Source organism: Pelodiscus sinensis, chromosome 2 (assembly GCF_052426305.1).
Source record: "Pelodiscus sinensis isolate ZL-2025 chromosome 2, ASM5242630v1, whole genome shotgun sequence".
NCBI classification, from domain to species: domain Eukaryota; kingdom Metazoa; phylum Chordata; order Testudines; family Trionychidae; genus Pelodiscus; species Pelodiscus sinensis.
In genome coordinates, this window is record NC_143053.1 from 190874182 (window position 1) to 190890917 (window position 16736).

Here is a 16736-nt window from a genome sequence, read left to right on the forward strand (position 1 = left end):
ACTCCACATACTCAAATCTTCTGCTCCCCTCCTGCACCCATACCCCCTCCCAGATCCGGAACCCCAGTCCCCTGCCCCAGATCACAGTCCCATCCTGCCCTAGCTCACAACCCAAACCCCTGCCCTCCCTCCTATACCCCAATTCCTTGCCCTATGTCACAATCCAACCCCCTGCACTCCAGTCCAGTGCCCCAGGTCACAACTGCCTCCTTCACCCAAACTCCCTCTTACGCCAGGTTCCCTTCTGCACCCAATCTCCATCCCAAACCGCTGCACCTCCTCCATTAATATCATGGAAGAGTGCAGCCCTTGACCACTTTCCAAATTCTTGGAGTGCCCTCCCCCCCATCAAATATTATTGTTCACCCTGGTCTACAATGTTTCTGGGCATATGATATGCAGCAGGGTGGGAAATTTCATCTTTCACCCTTTGCTGTACTATCAGAGGCCCAGATCTCCACAGATATTTAGTCTCCTAACTCCCACTGATTTCAATGTGGATTGGAGCCTGAGTGACTAATAATTTTTACTATGTTGATCTCTACAAAACCCCAGTGGGAAATAGGAAAGATTTTCCCAATTTCACTGAGAGAGAACTGAGGCACAGAGAAAACAAGGGCCAGATTGATAAAAGTATTTAGGTGCCTAAAGATACAAATAGAAGCCTAATGGAATTTTTAAAAACTCCAACTCAACTAACGGTATCCTTAGGCTCTTAAATATCTTTCTAAAATCTAGCTAAGTTATTTGCAAGGTGTTTCAAAGCAAGAAATATAACCGATCTTTATTCAATACCACTTGCTTTCGGGAAAATATGTTAACATTACTGTTACCTTTCTAAAGTTCTCTGCCCATGCTGCTTCTAGACAGGGACTTAGAAGACTTCATCATTTGCTACATTTTTGCTAAAAATTTAGCTTAATTTAGACTTTTTTTTAAACAAGTGCTAGCAAAAGACTGAACTTTATTTTCTAACCTCAGTAACCTGATATGTCAGCTTATATAAGATTACATCCCTACTACATGGCAGAGAACAATATATATGGATTCCTATTACTAAGCTAACGGTGTAAGACCTAGGCAAACCCTATTAAGGTCAGTGGGGTTGACAAAGGTGCAAAAGCATAATATGTGCTACAGAATCTTTGTGATGGGGCTTTTTGTAGCTTGTGTGCTCCAACTTGCTTTTGAGATTGAAGGCTGAGGTTGCAGGGCTAGTTTAGCAAAGACTATTTTCCTTGTAAATTAATCAAAATCAATCAATCACGGATACCCTGAACAGGGAGGCCTAAATACTATTATCAAAGTTAATTTTGAGAGCAGAATTGACCTATGCTTAAAACCAATTATCTAAAATCACCAGCTTTTTGGCACCTTGCTTCACCACCCTGCATATCCACCAGGGCTATGTCTATAAGAAAAACCCTCTTGTTGTCTACACTGCCCCGTCTTGTGCAAGAAAAACCCTCTTGAGCAATGCGGATTATTTTCAGGAATAACAGCATTGCTCAGGAGGGTTTTTCTTACACAAGATGGGGCAGTGTAGACAGCTTCTTCTGGCGTTATGAGCCTTGTCTGCAAAAATGGTGGCTCATTAGGTATGCAAATGAGGCTTGGCAATATTCCACACGTAGCCTCATTTGCAAGTGTAGACAGTCCAGGAGTGCTTGCGTCAATGTAGTGTGGCACACTACAGGCTCGTGTCCCAGTGTGCCACCATCTAGAACTTTGGCTATTGGGGAGTGTTGACAATGAATAGAGAGGCAGAAATGATCCACAAGGTGGTGACTAGAAGCAAGTGGTCAGTTTTCCCCTTGTGCAGCTGTCTCCATCCCAGAACTCACATTGTCTTTCTTGCTGTCCATCACCTCTGACAAAACAATGGACCCTATACAGATCTCCATCTGTCATGTGGTACAAGTACAGGACGTATCATCCCCTGGGATTTGCAGAGCTGTAAGAGGAACCAACCATATTATTTTCCTAGGGGACAGGCCACAGCCAGAACCAATTCAAGGTTGTTGATGGCATTCATGGGGCAACTGCAGATGGCAGAGCACCTATTCAGGGCCTGAGACTCAAGCCCTGAATAGCAAGATCACATTGTAATGCAAGCATGGGAAGAGGTATGGTTGTAGAACTTTTAGAGGTACGAGGCAACATTCCTGGGTCTATGTACAGCATAGGGACACCAGAATGGAAGAGTTGCACTCACAGCAGAGAAGTAAGTGGCAATAATCCTAGGGAACCTCACAATGCTGCATTTCTAACTATCAATGGGAAGGCATTTTGGAATTGGAAAATCCCCCAAAAGGCTGTTATGCAAATGCACAGGGCCATTAACAGGCTCCTGGCATGCAGGACTAATTCTCAGTAATGTGCAGAGCACATGGAATGGATCTGCAGCAGCAGGAATCCCAAACACTAGTGGAGCAATAGATGGTATGACAGAGCACACCATCACAAAGTGCTGCTTTTCTAGGTCATCGCCAAGCGTGCTTCATCCAATCAGCATGGTTGGGTGAAGTTCATGACACTTGTATCTTTAAAAGGACTTTTCAGATAAGAGTCCCAACTATTAGATTACCATGGTCACTATTGACATGCCAATAATGACCCTGGGGGAACTTTGCCTACCCCACTTTCCTTCGGCTGATCAAGCTATACCACAGCCACCTACAGAAACCTTAGAAAGATTCAACTACCAACTCAGCAGGTGCAGAATGAAAAATGAATGAGCTTTTGGTTGATTGAAGGTGTTGCTTTTGGTATTTACTCACAAGATTGAATTTCAATGAAAACAACATCAATAATTATGGCTGCCTGCTGTGGTCCTGTATAATATCTGTGAAACAAAGAGGGGGCCGATGATACTGGGGATTATGGCTGAAGTGGAGCTATGTCTGATGAGTTTGAACAGCCAGACACAAGGGCTATGAAAGGATTCACCATGAAGCTATGCAGATCAGGGAAGCTTTGAAAAGGGACTTTCCAGTTATCCACCATAATGCATTGCAGTGTATATTGTACTCTGCCTGGCCTTCTGGTTTGGGGCCTCTGCAGAACTGTGCATGGGCTGATATCTATGAACATGATGCATTGACAATGCATCACAACAAACACTGGAAAATTATGTTTCCGACTTACTGTGCTTGTTACTGAACCTATGAGTGTCAAAAGGTGCAATAACATTCTGCAGCATGTGTTGTGAATAACAATGAAATATTTTCCAAATAGAATTTTATTCAGTAACAACAATCAGTGAAAGGAGTCTGTGCAATTTAAAAGCAAATATATTTACTGAACAGAACTTAGCAAGGAGAAGAACATCCGTGTCCATATAGAAAACATGGCTTTCACAGATCTGTGCATATGAAGCTATGGTTGTCCTTAGTATCCCCCACAGAGGTGGAACAATAGGGGTAGGAATGATGTTCCTGATGCCATATGGAACACGGAGAGGGGGGTGTAGGAAGGTGCGGTAGTCAAGTTCTCCATGGACTACAAATGGAAGTGAGCTTGTGATAGTTGAACCATAGGTCCACAAAAAACCCACAGTCTCTGATGCCAAAGAAGCTCCATTATGTCCTGGTAGATTTCTCTCTTTTTTTCCAGCTGGGACTGATCTTTCCTTCTCTAGGCTGTCTAATGTACACCCTCCACGCCCTTTGCTCTGATCTGATGCGGCACTGTTTGCAGGATTTTATTGAACAAGTCATCCAGAATGGTCCTCTTTCTCCTCCTTAACTAACTCAGGTGTTCCATGATCTGCAGAGGAGACCCCTGAATGCCACAACAGCAGCAGCTGCAAGTAAAACAGAGGTAACATGGTCAATAGTGACAATAGAAAGCAAAAAATGTTAAGGTTCACATTGCCCTTCCCCTCCTCCCTTAAAACTTTAAGGGAGATATGCTTTTTGGCATGTCTGCTTTGACATGCTTGTGCAGGGTGCCACTCACAGCACCAGCCACAGTCAGTATGGCTTGCCAGAGGTGAAGGAAATGAGGAATTGCTCAGTTACATTAAACTAGTAGTACTTGGGGTTGCCAGGTGTCCGGTATTGACCCAGACAGTCCAGTATTTTCACCTCCTGTCCGGTAAATAAAGAAAATACCAGACACCTGAAATGTCCAATATTTTCTGGGGGTTTCTCTCCTGCCAGGAGGCAAAAATACCAAACATCTGGCATCCCTTCGACACTCCATAACTCGACCCAGCCCCCGGATCCCCTGCTTACCTGGTTCCGCAGGGAAGCTGCCTTGTGGCTCAAACAAGAAAACAAGATAGCCGCCCTGACCTGAAGCAAGGGGAAGCAATGCCTTCTCTGGATCTTAGTTCAACCTTTCCCCTCTTCCTATCCCTATTCTGACTCTGCACACACTTAAAGGGGCCATGCTATTTTAATGAGGTTTTATTTTATTTTGCTTAACTCTCAGAGTCCCCCTTTTTTTTTTTGCTCAACAATTTGTCTCTCCCAGGAGATTTCCCATGTGCTCCCACCCACAGACCCTGACTGGCCTGGGGGAAGAGGAGAGAACATAACTGTCTTTAATCCTTGTACTCACCCTGCAAGAGGTGTGTGGCATCTACACATCCGCTTGTGGTTCTGTCAACTGCTGGTAGTTCTCTCTAGGTGCGGTGTGCCCCTGGAAGTGGGAGGAGACTTTTCGCGTTCCCCATCCTCAGATCTCAATTGGCTTGGGGGTGAGAGAGCAGCAGGGTGGCTGCAGGCTGCATCAACGACCTTAGCCTGCATTGGCTGGATCCGGCCTGCCATCTTGCCCACCCCTGTGCTGGCTTCTTTAGGGCCTGCTGAAGTTATAGCCAACAGGCATGGGAAAGAAATAAGGCTGCCAAGCCTAGAAAGCTTTAGCAGAGGATTGCAGAAAACCTCCATGAAAGCACCATCATGATCTCTCAGGAGGATTCAAGGGGCGTCCCTGTTTCTGCCAAACAACCATGCAAATGCACACAGAAAACTCAACTGCTCCACATTGCCACCCCTCTCAAGTTGAGGGTGCCATCACGATAATGAATATAAACTTACAGACTTACCAGATTATTCTGTTCCCATACTTGATTGGCGGGACTGAGGCTTAGTCTCATACAGGACCTGATTTACAACATAGCTGGATCTCTGGTCACATGTCCCATTGTCCTTCTCTTCCTCCTCACTGTTAATTCCAGAACCTGTCTGGGGCTCCTGGGAGGTATCCATGGCAGTATTGGTCGTCAGGGCAGGTCTTCAGGGCAGGTCCTGGGGGGTCTTCAGGGCAGTATTGGGGGTCTTTCCCCAATGGTAGCAGGTAGCTCTTTGTAAAAGCAGCAGGTCTGAGGCTCCGTACGAGATTGACTGTTGGCTGCCCAGGCCTGCCAGCATGCCTACTGTTGCTGGCAAATCCCTTCTCCTGTACCCTCTGGATAACCTGCTTGTAGCAATCCATGCTTCTAAGGCTGGTGCACAGATGCATAGCTTCTTCTTCCCCAGGCCCTGGAGAGCCACCATCACCTCTGGGTGTCATGACAGAGCAAGCCTGGAGCACGTAGCTAGATGGTTAGCACAGTCTGCTGGATGATTGCATGCAAGAATGACAAGCCGCTAGGCGTGCTCAGTAAGATGGACAATCAAGAAAAGGCATTTCAAAAATTTGCAGGGCTTTAAGGGGGGAGGGAGGGCTTTCCAGTCTCCATTCTTTGGGACTTGCAGGCAGTGGCACTAATCATTGTGACCACAGCGATCCATGTTGGACATTATGGGGGCAGCTGCTGGAGCAGCTTTAGGGGTCAAGGTAAGTAACAGTGTTTGTGGAGACAGATCTAAGTGTACACATGTGCACAGCACAATTGACACAAAGGTGCTTAAGTCAGCCTAACTTTGTAGGCTCAGCAGTTAATCCACCTCTCTGAGAAACAGTTTTTCTAGCAACCTAGCACTGTCTAAACCAGGAGTCAGGCTGGCCCAACTACATCACTCAGGGCTGTAGATTTTTCACACTCCACACAACAGACCTGGGTCAAGCTAACTCCTCACTATAAATCTGGCCTAGAATAGAGCTTATGGCAGCGTAATATACCACAGCAGTTTTCTACACTTACATCGATACAGCAGATCTCCATTTGGTGCACCAATGCAATTACACTTGCACACATTTTTCTACGGTAGGCATGCCTTGCCAGTGATTAGCACTAACAGGCACAATAGCCGCATTCAGTTATACCTGTGCAGCCCATCCCTGGAGAGGTTAATGGGGTTTTATGGCATTTTAACAGTGGACAGAATGTGTCTTTCTATTTAAATGATCAAGTAAACAATGGCTCATCAGAGAGGTCACCACCCTGTGAGCCAAAGGCTTGGCATATAAAACTGAACCTTACAGGACAGCAGGATATCAGTTGGCATTAGAGGTTTATCTTCACAGAGATAAATGAAACTTAAGTGTAAGGTGAGATTTTATGGAAAAAAGAGTGGGAGCCCCCTCTCAAACATACTGGCTCTGTAAGGTGTTGTCCCTCACAGTTCAGTGATTTTATCCTGGCCCAGATACCACAGTTCAGAAGTGTGATTTCTAAACCCTTACAAAGCTGAAAGAATGTCAATTGTGTGGTGTTGCTTTTCACGAGAGATTTTATTTTTCAATCAGAACCCCATGACCCAGCTTCCCTTGTTGGGTCATGTTGGTGACCCTTATAGGGCCAAATCCTCAACTGGAATAAAGTGGACAGCTCCAGAGAAGTCAAGGGAGCTATATTGATTTACATCAGCAGAGACTCTGACACCTTTGTACTTAGTTTAAAACATTAGCATCTACTGCAATAGCCTTTACATGATCACAATGTTACAAATTCAGCATGATTTCTCTGCAGGATCAATTACAAGATCATCACAACCTCCTCCCCCCCCCCCCCCCCCCAGTAAGAAAGTCTTCTTATACAGGTTGAACCTCTAAAATCTGGGACTCTCTGGTTCAGTAACATATTGCTGGACCAGAGAGCCCCAGCTTGCCAGGTTCAGAATCACAGCCAGGGCTGGGCTGGTGGTGGGATGCCTAGCCCCAACGGAGCCAGCGCAGAGGAGAGCACAGCCCTGGCTAGGGTTGGAGGTAGCGGGGCCAGCGGCCAGGAGCACAACTCCCATTGGGGCTGTTCTTCCACGGCCTCACTCGGGGCTCAGTCCCAGCTGGGGCTAGCAGCAGGGAGCTCAGTCCCACCCGGTCTGGAGTCAGCTGGGGATGCAGCCCAGACCAGTGCCGTGGAGGGGACACAACCACTGCCGGGGCTGGAAGCAGTAGTGCCTGCCCCTGTCCAGGTCTGGCCCAGTGGGGAAACATAGCCCCATCCAGGCCTAGCACAGTGGGGAACTGGAGGCAGTGGCAGGGAGCGCAGGCCCACCTGGAAGCAGAGCCTACAAGTGGGTTGGGAGCCTTGACTTCCCCTCCTCCGGCAAACTCCATTATTCGGGACCACTCAGATTCTGAGGGTGCCCAACAAGGAAGGTCCGACCTGTATTAAGCATAAATGTTTTATGCTTTAACTTCAAAGCTCTGGATCAATTCCTCCTAAGGCAGCTACATATTTTAAACAGGTGAACAGAATAATCTGGAGCACTGCTTTAAATGAGTAATAGGGTCTTCTTCAGATCTAATCCCCAGTATAAGTTTTTATTAGTTTTGGGTGTTAACACATGTATCATAAATATAGTTTAAATGCCTTCCTAGCTATATAACATTATTTATAATGCCTCTTATCTTGGCCTGGCACTAAAGAATATGGGAGCTGGACTATCTTTAACATTACATGGTTGTCCAATATCACAAACAAAAATAAAACCAAAGTATTCTAATCATAAAAGGAGTAAAATGGACTTGCTAGGTATTATGTCACACCACTTCTTAAATGTTATGACTGTTTACATTAGGAAACAGCAACATTGGGGTGTTTTTAAACCCAAAATTAATACACTGACTCAGCCAATGCAAAATACAAGTAGGTACAGCATCATCTAAAAAGCTGATCACCCTTTGGGTTACAGGGATTCTGCTGGATGATGCTGATTTACATACAATAGCTGGATAGCCATTTACTGAGCAGCTCCCCCAGCATAGGGGAGCCTTCCCAGGCATCTTGCCCCACCAAGTCATGGGTCTCAAGTACTACATGCAGCTTTTGTGTATATAATACCCCCATTGGTTTAGAAACAAGACCAGTTCTTTTCCGTATGAAAACCACCTCTGTCTGGGCCAGATTAATATCAGAAGTAATTTTTCAACAGCCCTCAGAGTCCCAAAACACTGCCCAGCACCACATAAAAAGCCCCTACTTAGCTCTGGCGTCTTCTTTCACAGGTAATGGCCTTCATCTGAGCCACTCTTGTCACAGCCCATTTGCCCAGCTGGAACTTAGCCTTCGCTTCCTCTTGGTCACAGCTCCCTCTGTCACAGGCTCTCCCCTTTCACACTCCTCTACAAGCTCCTAAACTCAGTTGCCCACTCACCTCCCTACTGACCCCCTGCTGCTCCTTACAGGGCTCTGGCCCTGATCTCTCCCAGGTGTGATTCATTCTGTAATCAGGGTTGGCTAGCCCCAGCCCAAGGGGTCAGCCAGCCCAGCCACACTGTTACCTCTACCTTTGTTTGCATGTCCTGTGCCAAGGGTAATTAAAAAAACTGGGCCAGAGCTGAACTGCTGCACCTTTAAATCTTAAAATTTAAATGTTTAAGGACAGGTACGTGCTTCATTATAAGGCATGTTATCAATCCACTATAAAGAGCCTATTACCTTTTAAGTCAGGATGCCATATGGTTGTTCACTTTTCACAGGGAATCTAGGCTTTGCTTCCAGTGATGAACTGAACTGTTTTTGTTGTTTTAAAAATTGCATATTATAGGCAGCAAGAAACACCCACAGGGGTGTGTAACCTCACTGGCTACCTTTTGCACAGCGTGTTTCATATATAAGCAAGTTGAAAATGAAGACATCTGTAAATAATAAGTGTGAGTATGCAGAACTTAATGAACAGGGGCATAAAAAGAAATTGAACAGCAGGGTGCAGCAATTACAGTAACGGTCCATTTTATTAAAAATATATGTTTCAAGCTTTCATGGTTTTCTGCAATTTCCCCCCTTCTGATTTCCTTCCCTGAGACAGTCCCCTTCACTCTGCAGTTTGCTCTTTTGCTGATAGCCCACAGGCATTTGCAAAATAAAGTATGGTTTATCAGGCAACAGACCATTAGTGACTATTGCTCAGTAAAGCTACGTTTGGGTTTTATTGATGCTGAGCTACACATAGCTGCCAGTATAAATATGTTAAAGGTGTAATTTTTTAATGATATAGTTATACCAATATACACAGTACCCCCTCCCATATATCAATAGAGTTTGTTCCCCTTTCCATACAGCAATAAGGTATACCAGTATAAGGACATTTATATCCATGTAATTGCATCTATGCTGGGGGTGGGAAGGTGTTTGTATGACTAAACTATACAGATACAGTCAAAGCAGTACAAACTCTGGGAGAAGTGCCAAAACACATTGGGAAAAAAGGACACGTTTCTATTAGAGAATCCAGAGAGCATATATCTCTAGGAATTCTTTCTCCTTGAGGAAATGAGAGGAGGGAGGGTGATTTCACTTTCTAGGGTGATTTCCAGAAATATACCCCTCTTTATACCTTCATATGCTTTACTAAGAAGACAAGGCATCTTTGATCAGTCACCAGGCTGAGAGTTAGTACATTAGCACTCCAAAACTGTACTCCAAGCTTGCTGATGCTGACAGAAACAGCCAAGATGGGGGAATATTTATGAATCAAATAGCACCAATATTCATGCTATGCAGCAAATGCAGTACTCAGCTTCATATAACTCAAGTGGACTCGCACTCATGTTCCTTGAAACTTTTGAATAACATACTTGTTACACAAAAGATTGATAAAGTATTGATGAAGTCACCTGAAAAATGAGCTAGGATTCTACTAAATTTTCCTTCATCATAATTCAGCACAATTTTCATTGTATTTATATAGCACTTTACATTTTAAAGTATCTTAAAAACATTACATATTTTTCACACCAACCCTATGCAATAGCTAAGTATTATTATTATCCCCATTTTACAGGTTGTGTAATAGAAGCACAGAGAATGTGACTTATTCAGAGTTCCAAAGTAAATCTGTGACAACACTGGGATTAGAACTAAAGATGTTAAGGACTAGTTGACTATCCTTAAATGCTTATCCGATAGTCAGTTGACTAGTCAACTAGCTGATTCCCAGGGGGACCAGCCGGGAGGGACCAGCTAGGAGGGGAGCGGGGCTGGCCGGGAGGAAGGGGGGGGGGGACGGGAAGCAGTACTGGCAGGGGGCGGAGGTTCAGGGGCAGCGGGGCTGTCCAGGGGAGATTGGGGTGTGTGTGTGCCTGGCGGGAAGCAGGACTGGTCAGGGAGAGAGTGTCACGGGGAGCGGGGCTGGTCGGGAGGGGTCGGGGAGAGCGGGGGGGGGGGGAGAGAATCGGCTGGCGGGGAGCGGGACTGACCCGGGCACATGCAGATCCCAGTGCGCTGCCTGTCCTGCACATGGTCCTGGTGAAGCATGAGCAACTCCGGATACGGCTCCACAACGTGCTTGAACAGCGCTCAGGAGCATGGACAGGTCCTCTCCTCCTCCCCAAGGTGACACTCCTACATCAGAGGCTCCCAGCGCTGATTGCACCCCACCTCCCAGCCACTCTTCCCCGCCCCCACCAGGCTTCTATTGGGCGCCCAGCCGGAAAACCAGAAAATACTGGACATTGCACGTGTCCGGTATTTTCTGAATTTTTTTACCAGACAGAAGGCCCCAAAACTGGACTGTCTGGTTGAATACCAGACACCTGGCGACCGTAACAGCTGATCCTCGGCTCAGCTGTGTGGCACTGCTACTTTGAAATGCCGCCTCAGTGTTTCAAAATGGCAGTGCCGTGCTCTGCACAGCATTTCCGCAGAATCAGCTGGGGAGTCTCCAGCTGCCCCCGGGCTGTGCACGGCATTTCAAATTGGCAGCGCAGCATGAAGCCCTGGGTCTGCGGGGGACTCTGACACCGAGCTCCATGACAGTGCTTCTGCTTTGAAATGTACAAGAGCCCCCACTGGGGACTCTTATACATTTCAAAGATGTCTCGTGGAGTTCCGCATTCCTCCCTTGAAATGTACAAGAGCCCCAGCAAGGGCTCTTTTACATTTCAAAGGAGGAATGCAGAAGTGCCTATCAACTAGTCGATGGAAATTCCACTGACTACTCGACTATTAAATTAATCAATAGTTAACATCCTTAATTAGAACAGCAGCTCTTAGCTACTTTTGCAATCTAACAAAGGAAGGAGAAAAGACACACACGAGAGGGACAATTCTCAGGCTTGCTCTCTGCAATCGATTCTTCTGTCCACCCACTCTGAGGGTGCATCTACACAGCAGGGCTTAACTCTAAATAAGCTACGCAAATTAAGCTACGTCAATTGTGTAGCTTATTTCAAAATAGCTTATTTTGAAATTGGGAGTGTTTTACACAGCACTTAATTTGAAATAGAGCACTCTTTCTTTGACCTCCCTTACTCCTCATACAATGAGAATTACAGCAGTTGGAGTAAGAAGTCCTCCAGCTCGATAGTATTTTGACATTATTTCGAAATAACTGCCTGTAGACGTACCCTGAGTCAAACTGACCAGCAGCACTCCATACAGTCCACAACACATGGTCTGAAATAGCTTTTCTAGTCTGCCAGTATCAGTCTCATGTGGATGGGAAGAATGATTATACACACAGCATGCAGTATATCCACACATACATTCACTGTACCGCATATGAGATAGTGGTGTCCACGAGACAACTGGCATTTATTATTCATCATGAACCTTTCATGCTGCCCCACTTTTCTTTTCCCATGACGAGTCCATCTCCTGAGAACCTAATGCAATGTTCCAAACCTCTGAACAGCTTCCAATTGCCACCACACTTTTGACAAAACATTGTGACAGAGAAATATTTCCTTGCCCAGCAAATGTGGAATTCCTTACAAAATTTCCTTGGTCCAATACTAGCAATTTTCAGTCCTGGACTAATGACAAGATTAAGGTCCAACTGAAGGATAAAAACAGGATGGTTTATCCCACTGGAAACAGGAGATCGGGGAGCTGACAGGATTGCCAGGTCCCAGGGCAATGCAGGGCGTGGTGCCTGGCTCTGCACCCCAGGAAGGTGTGGGGTGGGATAGCCAGCCCCTGGTGCTGAGTCCCCCCCCCCCAGCCCTCAAAGCAGGCTGGAAGGTGTGGTGTGAGGCTCTGCAGCGCACTATACAGCACTCCCGTGGAATGTCTAAAGGGCTCACGGGTGGTGGCTGGGAGCCCTGGGTCTCTTAGAATCACCATCCCTGGGGGAATTGCCCCTTTAACCTCGTTGTTGGGCCTGGGGGAGATTTACTCTTTCAAATGGGATGCACATGCTTCTAGTACTAGAATATCCCTAAAGATGGGTTTGGATAATGATGTTATATATGGAAAAGCCATGCTAAGTAATTTTAGATTTTCTAAAATGTATTATTATTATTAATTATTAGTGTTATCCTATATATTACATTACACAGTTATATGTGTATTGTCACAGAGTGTTACATGCTCAAGCATAAACACAAAACTTGGCTCTCGAGTAGGAAGCATTTCTCAGCATGCAGGGGGGACCTAAGCCATCACTTTCTGCAGAAATTAAGCTTACTTTTTAAAGTGCTTTTCTGGTTCTCATGGTTGCAAAGACAGCTTTTTGAATATGAATCAATTCAGCACTGTCTTCCTAAGTTTGCAGAACAATAGCCTTAGTGCCTCTGCTGAAGCTGAAAGCAAATTCCCAAACTGCAGAGAAGTATAACTGACAAGACTCCAGTGAATTTCACTATTGCTATTCAGAACATTGTGGCAAGTGGTCAATTTGTCAAGAATCGTGTCAATTGCCCTGTGTAGCTCCGGAAAGCTTTGAGAAGTGTTTGGGCTCTTTAATGCCATTATTCACAGGGAAGAAGGAGAAGGGTAGAGAAGCACAGACCACCTTGTCCCAACAGCCAAGCCAAGATATTTAACCAGCAAAAGACACAGGCTCTGGGAGCTGACAGAAGTAAAAACATTTGTTTATTTGTAATCTGAGTAATTCTGATAAGAAATTATTAAGATACAATAAATAGGAGATCCCATGACAGCAACTGTACACTCATTTGTCAGAACTGCTCTTTAATTATTTAGGAGTAATTTAACATAACAGAGTGCCCTTTAACTATCTAAATCTTGCACAACTCTGGCAAATGTGAAGCACTGTTGTGTCAAACATTTTTCTGATTTCCCCACACAGAATTCTGATAAAATAAGCAGCCCTGTATATTTTCCCTTTAATTCCTCACCTGGAATCTGATTCTACAATCCTAGCACAGGCAAAATGCCCCCAATACGGGGTTTCCATCAATACAACTTTTTTGTTCTTTTTGTTCTTTTCCCAAACAATTATCCACCTAAACCTGTCACCCAGACAGAGTGAAATAACTTCTAGCAAGGAAAGCAGTGCCCCATGAAGCAAAGAGAAGTTCTATGGAAAAATTCTCCCCACACAGCTGCCCTAGAGATGGCCCTGAAGGATAATCATCATGTGGAGATGCATGGTTTGGAAAGCTCTCACTTAAGCCATAGACAGGAGTCATCTTGTTATCGTGATGGTGTCCCCAGGCTTTGCAAACCAGTTTGTCTGATCACTAGCTTCTATTGTTCCCTCAGATAAGCAAGGCCCCAGTGAACAATTAAAGCTTTCAATAAATAATCTGTAAGAACATTCATTTGATTTACTGTTATTTGATGCAGCAGTTAGTTTGAATGGGGCAGTTAATATTGATCACACAAAGTACTACAAACATGAAACACTTCCAGAACTCCATGGATTATTACTCTTTATCAGCCACTCATCTGGGTTACTTGTAAATGGTTGAGAAATTCAAAATCAATAACAACAATTAGTGTTCTGTACACTTTAAGGAATAAGCCATGTGAAATATATTTCATTAAAAAATGAAAAGTAAAAGAGTTTATAAACATAGAAGACACCAGGAAAACTTTGAATTTTCTCAGGACAATGTAAAATGCACAATGAAATGAATTAAAAGATAATGGATGATGGCTCAGTAAATGCAGGTGGTTAAAAAACATATGGGCTACGTCTAGACTGGCATGATTTTCCGCAAATGCTTTTAACGGAAAAGTTTTTCCGTTAAAAGCATTTGCGGAAAAGAGCGTCTAGATTGGCACGGACGTTTTTCCACAAAAGCACGTTTTGCGGAAGAGCATCTGTGCCAATCTAGACGCGGTTTTGTGCAAGAAAGCCCCGATTGCCATTTTTGCGATCGGCGCTTTTTTGCGCAAAACAATAACACGTTGTCTACACTGGCCCTCTTGCGCAAAAGTATTTGCGCAAAAGAGCTTTTGCCCGAACAGGAGCAGCATTGCATTTCCACAAGAACACTGACAATCTTACATGAGATCGTCAGTGTTCTTGCGGAAATTCAAGAGGACAGTGTAGACAGCTGGCAAGCTTTTCCGCAATTTGCGGAAAAACTTGCCAGTCTAGACGCAGCCATGTAGTTCAGGGCATGGATCTTAGGGCCAAGCAGGGGGAAGACTATGAAAAGTTCCTGGGGAGGGTAGGAACACCAATTTCACTGACTGTTAATGATGTCAACGGGGATTGCTTCTCCTGACTCCTCCTGGGCTCTTCTGAAAAAACCAACCCAAAATGCCAATGTTCACACTCATTCCCTGACCTCAACTGGTAAGAACAGCATGGTTTGGTCCTAAATCAGGAAATGAAAGACTACAAAAAAGTCACAATATTGCTCCCTCTGACTTCAACTGAAGCAAAATCCATCCCCAAATAGGAGCTGTATATTGTAGTGAAAGTTTACTAAAATGAACAGGGCTGGCAATTTGTTGTGGGTGATGTACATCTAAAGACACCTTGACTTCAGATTCCTAGAAAGAAGTTGTGAATCTAATGAAATGCTTGGAAACAGCAATATTTCAACATCTCTGCTAAAGTAATAATTCTAGATAATTAAAATGCAAAGCAATAAGTGAAATGTTTTATCATTAAACTGTAACCAGAGCTCTGTGTGAAGTCATCCATTCAGAAGACTTGTTTTTCCATCAATTATTTGTTATTTATCTGATGTAAATATAAGAACAGCTAATTATAATGTATGACTCCATATACAGCTTCTTGTTATTAAGACCAATGAAAGCATTCTAAAGACCATAATGAAATAATTATGTTTGCCTTTAAGAATTCTCTTCAATAACACATGGCAGTACTGCACTAAATTAAAACATCAGGAACTAAATTTCACTTGCATCTATTTCCATTTTAGCTAATTATACCCCCAAGCTTTCCAATAGACCAGGCCCTAAAAATCTTTTTGAAGCTGAAATGGCCGAGGGAACCAGCAGCCTTTTATAATTATAGACTTTGATGAAGAAACAAAGGTAATTCAGCCCTGGAAGCTTTAATATTCCAAAAAGGTCATCATGTGAAATCTTCATCTGCTATGAAAAATGGAGCAAAATTGGGGTGATTGTAAGCCAAGTGTTTGTGTTCCAAGTAAATGATATTCTGATTTAATCAGAACATATTTCATCTTCATCTTTTTCACCTCTGTGCTTGTGATCAGATTATTTTCTAATTCTGAAACATTTGCACAGTTTGAGGCACAGTAATTAGGATTAGTTAGAGAGCAACGGAGAGAGAAGCTGCAGAGCAAAGCAGGTATGTCATGTTGTGACTGGGCCGTGCTACATGTACATTATATAAGAATGAGACAACCACACCAGCACATTCAAAATCATACATGGGGACTGGAAGCTATCTCCTAACAAACGCTCTGCATGCTCATGCTTCAGGCACAATGTGTTCTACACATAGAATGCTTGCAGGATCAGCACAAAAATGGGAAAAAGAAAGGATATGGCTAAGGAAATAGCAAGGTCTCAGCCCAGATGTCATGCTGCGGAATGAAGAGTAATTCCTTTCATTTAAGCTTTAGAGAGATAATCAATTGACAGGGTTTCAGAGTAGTGAGTGTGGCAATACCATCAAAAATAGAGACTAGCAGCTCACATAACTAGCCTGAAAAATATATGTAACAATAGGCGACTGGAACAACACAGGTCAAAGGTGTTCTCAAATTCTACTGGGGGTGGAAAATTGAGAAAAATATTTAATTTATGAAAACAAAAAACAAAAAAATAATGTGTTGATCAGAAAGTCTATGTGATGGAGGAGAAGGACCTTCAGCAATGCTTGAACACTGGGTGCCAAAGTTATTCAAGCTGAATACTAAAGAGGACCCCGTAATATTTAGAGAACTATTAGGTAGCTAAAAAAAAAAAAAGGAAGATTCTAAAAAGTCAAAGATCTCCTTTATCTCAGGCCTCAGTGAGAAAAATAAGAGCAACTGCTAGACATCCTTAAAGTAAAAAGAAAACACACACATGTGAGCCATTTCTTTTTTAGGTTTGCTAAAACTGGAGACTACGATTCTCTTAGGAAAGCCTCCATCTTTTTCTAAGATACCTATTTTAATGGTACCCCAAAATAGTTTCGCTATGCTAAATATCACTAGGTGGCACTGTAATATAGTCTTGCAAGTTTCCTAATGTTATTGTGCGAGCAAGTGTTCAA

General features: G+C 43.9%; 1 protein-coding gene across 6 annotated transcripts in view; it reads right to left on the minus strand.

Annotated features, from left to right (window-relative positions):
* The window catches only part of RARB (retinoic acid receptor beta), a 543189-nt gene that overhangs the window by 121141 nt on the left and 405312 nt on the right, over positions 1-16736 (minus strand). The window contains exon 1 of one of the 6 annotated variants that reach the window (XM_075922033.2): positions 8319-8649. The exons of the other annotated variants lie outside the window; for them this stretch is intronic. The gene's annotated coding sequence lies outside the window, so the exon portion shown is untranslated. Of the gene's footprint in view, positions 1-8318; positions 8650-16736 lie in introns of those variants that run through there. 6 annotated transcript variants of the gene reach the window in all.